The sequence below is a fragment of the Epinephelus lanceolatus genome, chromosome 3 (genome assembly GCF_041903045.1).
Source record: "Epinephelus lanceolatus isolate andai-2023 chromosome 3, ASM4190304v1, whole genome shotgun sequence".
In the NCBI taxonomy this organism is placed as follows: Eukaryota; Metazoa; Chordata; class Actinopteri; order Perciformes; family Serranidae; genus Epinephelus; species Epinephelus lanceolatus.
The window spans coordinates 29,990,343-29,994,931 of NC_135736.1; positions in this window are offsets into that span (position 1 = coordinate 29,990,343).

Sequence of the window (4,589 nt, forward strand, 5' to 3'; positions counted from 1 at the left end):
ATCACTGCTAGTTTAGATGCAAAATCTTGTACTAAGGTGCATCGTAATAACATGTTCCGTGGCCCATCCTACATACCATACACCACTGCCCCTGAGTGTAGTAAAGTGATGGATGCCTATGAATTTAACTTTAAGTTTGTAAGAAAAATAATGTGTTATTTTGTTTTTGAAAATTATAAAGTCTTGCTTTAAAGGTCCAGTGTGTTGGATTTGGTGGTGTCTAGATGTAGTAGTGAGGCTGCAAAACTTAAACTTCTGTGTGCCAAGTGTTTAGCAGAACTACAGTGGCTGATGTGAAAGTGCAAATGGCCCTATCTAGAGCCAGTGTTTGGTTTGTCTGTTCTGGGCTACTGTAGAAAAAAACATGGTGGACTCCGTAGAGTTGGTCCCACTGTCATGATCCTGGGTTTTTGTTCATAGTATGTCATCTTGTGGACTTCGTTTTGGGCTTTTCTGTTTGTGTTCTTCCTTGTGTTATAGTATTCATTCATATTTAATCTGTTTCCTGTTTACTTTTGTAGCTTCTCTCTATGTGTCAGGTCTGGTTTAACTTCCTGTGCGTTTTCCCACCCGTTTTCTGTCACACCTGTCTTCCACCAGTCTCGTTAGTCCGTCCCAGTTCCCAGAGTCTTCCCTTCACACCTGTCTTGTATTAGTCTTATTTGCTCCACCCTTATGTTCCCCACCACACCCTTGTTGTTACCCCATTTCCCTCCTTTTGTCCGTGTCCTCCTACTCCAGCTGTGTCTCATTCTTGTGATTTGTTTTCTGTGTATATATACCTTTGTGTTCCCTATGTTCCTTGTCAGTTTGTCTGTGTTCATCCTGTGTTCTTGGTGTTGTTCCCTGATCTGTTTCCTGCCTGGTGTCTTGTGTTCTATTTGGATTCTTTACCTGAGTTCATCGAATTACCCCGTTTGGTTTTCAGTTTCGTTTTGCTTCTTCTTCCTTCCTGAACTGATTTACAACACCCGCTCCATATGTAGATATAAACTGCTCATTCTAAGGTAACAAAAACACAATATTTTTTTCAGGTGATATATATAAGTGCATAAAAACATAGTTATGAATATTCTATACCATATCTGCCAACAGATGCTACACAGTGCTCCTGAGCACCTGTATAAATATATTGTAGTCTAATAAGTACCATAATCAATAGCACCTTAGTGAAGCTTATAGTATTTTTTGTTGTCAGTAAAGCCCCAGTGTCCACTGTGTGGTAGCTGCTTTTTAATTATTTGCAGACTTGTTTGGGACTTAGCACCTCTAAAGAACAATATTAGCTGGGTCCTTCATCATTAAGTAGTCCTGTGATTCTGCTTTCTAGAGAGACCCTGTGTCAGAACCCATTTCTGTGACCTGTATTACTTTATATTATACTTAGTTTATATCACGTGGTGCATTTATGGAAGTATAATAAAGCTGCGTTTCATTATATAAACATAGATTAACTGGGGTTAGGCAGTATTCCACTGTAGGAGTGTTGGTTTGTGGGTAAATATGGAAAACTTTGCCCCAGGCCCCAATAACAGGCTTCCAGCTATGTTTTTTTTTTAATCAATGTCAGATTACTTTATTGTCTTTGTATAAACATACAACAAAATTCAGGTGCACTCAAGGACCGGGCTTATATATAAAAATAAGTGATAAATAGTAATAAAAATAAATAAATAAATGCCTCCATTGCACTCACATTCTACACACTTGTAGATACTCTTCACACACTCACTGCCAACATATGCAGTTAAAATGGGATGATAAAAAAAATGCTTTGCATATTATTGCATATAGAGTTCAGGATGATAACGGCCTTGGGCTAAAGACTGTGTGTGAATCTTGTGGTGCGTGTTTTGATGAAGTATTATATGCAACCGTTTTGGTCTGAAAAACATAAACTTAGATGGAAAAGCTTAGAAACAGGACCAAGACAGCCATTCACTGACATTAAAAAACAAAATTTGTAGCAAGTGTATTTCAACAGTTGAATTTAAGCTGTAGTCGGTAAGTTTAGAAAAATAACTTAATGTGAGATTTGCTGAAACTGTCGCACAGAAGGACACGAGACAGAAAGTCTGGGAGAAAAATCATGTCAATCAGCTGATGAACTGCGATCAAACTGTCAAACTAGGCAGCGCTGATCAAATATGAATCATGATTCTGTCACTGCATTGCCGATTTCTCACCTCAAGTGTTTAAAGAATCATTTTCAAGTGCACTGTTTGGCTGTTGAATGAGAAAGTTTGTGACCTGGTTGTCAACAGTTGAGCAAAAGCACCGCCCACTGGCCGGAGCAACTTTCTCATTTTACAGCTAAACAGTACAACAAAATATGTTTCAGGAAACACTTGAGATGAGAAATAGACAATGTAGTAACAGAATCTTGATTTCCTAGCTTTACATTGTGACCACAGTTCACCAGCAGTGATTGACATGATTGACAGCTGCCATAGAGACTCCTTGGCCCTAACTGGCTGTTTTCCATAAGACGTGGTAGATTCAAGCAAATGCCATTAGATGCACTTAGGGGAGGAAGAGGGACATGATCTTTCTTTTTCTAAAATCTGTCTCACGTACTACTATGTGTATGTAGTGACATTTTCAGAGCCTTCAGTCGTTCTGACCTTCGCCTCTGGAACTCTCCCCTGCGACATTCGGCATATTCCGTCTGATTTAATAGAGACACACATATGGTGACCTGCACTGATGATGACTTTATGATGATGTTTTTATACCCAAGATTTTTGTCTTGTCATTTTATTAACTTTTATTGTATATAACAGACTTGTTTGATTTTATGATCTATGGATACAGCGCTGCTTCTTTTTTTTTTTTTTTTTACTGTGTCTTGTAAGGTGTCCTTGAGTGCTTTGAAAGGTGCCTATAAATAAAATGCATTATTATTTATTATTATTAAAAAGTTATTTTTATAAAAGGTTTCTCTGAGGATTTCTGGGGACCCTTGACCTGATTTTTTTTTTTTTTTATCCTGGCTACGGCCCTGGAGTTGCTACTTTGTGGTGGTATTAGAATAGTTTAATTGGTTTACCTAAAATGGGCTATAAAGGACTATGGAGTACATCACCTTAAATGAAAGGGTTGGTTATTGTGTAGGATCATGTTAGAGTTTGCAGGTGCAGATTGATAATTTTTACTGTATATTTAATATATTTTGCAGTCAGTTTTCATACTGTATCTACAAGTACTCCAAAAAGTCAGATATGGTGTCAGCTGCACGCTGTTTATTTCTCTGAGGGTCCTTGACGTCACAAAGTTTGAGAACACTCCAGCCCTTTGTACGCAGGGTGTTAGTGCGGGGGTCATAACTCTTAGAACTAATCACACATTAAGTCTCTTTTCTGTCTACGCTGTGACAGAAAAGAGAAGAAAATGGAAAAAAAACTTCACAACTACAAATCTGCTCCCAGTGCTTCATTCTCCAGCTGATGTTTCGGTCCCATGCATCATGGCCTGAGGATGTTTTCTGTAGCAGTGGTTAAAAATAACTGTGTATTTACAGCAACTAGTATTTGCCTTTGTCATATCACTTTTTAAATTTAATTCCGGTGCTACTGCTGTATGATGCAAATGTAATCCTTGACTCTGACTGGTTGGTTCTCCTACAGGCCTAGATGTCGCTGAAGTGATGCTACAATTAGGATTAAGCATGTAAAGCAACCAACCTTCCAGTGGACAAAACCTTAATATGGGGTGTGTAGTGTGCCTGCAGAACATAGTCGTCATTGCAGTGATTTAATGGAATACATCAACCACAAAATGACTATTTGTATATCAGTTAGTCATGCTGTGTTACCTTGAATTCATGAAGAAGTTTGTTTTTCTCACATGCCGCCATGTAAAACAGCAACATATCGATTTATTGATTGATTGGGGACCATGCTGAACAGCAGCAAAACTATACCAAAACATCCATGCAGTATAATCTAAGTCTAATTAATCCAGTGGGATGATTAGTATTTTTCAAAGACATGCAGTTTCAACAAAAAAACCTTAGTGCTGGAGTGAAGTGGCTCTGAAGAGAACACATACATTTCTCTTTCATTTCAGTTTTAAATATCAAGGTTTCAGGGAAAATGCATGTGTTTGGGAAGTACTGAGCATACAGCTGGATAAATGGGACTTGGATTATACTGCAGGAGTTGTGTGAGAGTTTGTAAACAGATGTTTTGACATATTTTTTATGTTGTTGAACATGGTCCCCAATCAATCAATAATAATATGCTTGCCATTTTGCAGGAAGGCATGCCAGAATAACAAAGTTTCCTTCATGAGTTCAAAATTTGTGGGTGAAGTATTCCTTTAAATGGATGTGAACCAGCAAAAAATATTTTTATACAATGACACAGCTACAACAGAGAAGATTATTTTAAGGGTTGTGAAATCCTAAATCTCACTCAGATCTCAGTGTCTTTTTTTCAGAGTGCATTCCTGTCATTAAAAGCGTGATGTTAATTACTCCACGTGGGTGACACCATAAAGTAGGATGAGCATATCTTATTTGGGGAGCACATCAGGCGCAGGAGTGTAAACATTTGCAACTCTTTCTTATAATAGCTCATGAAGAGGGT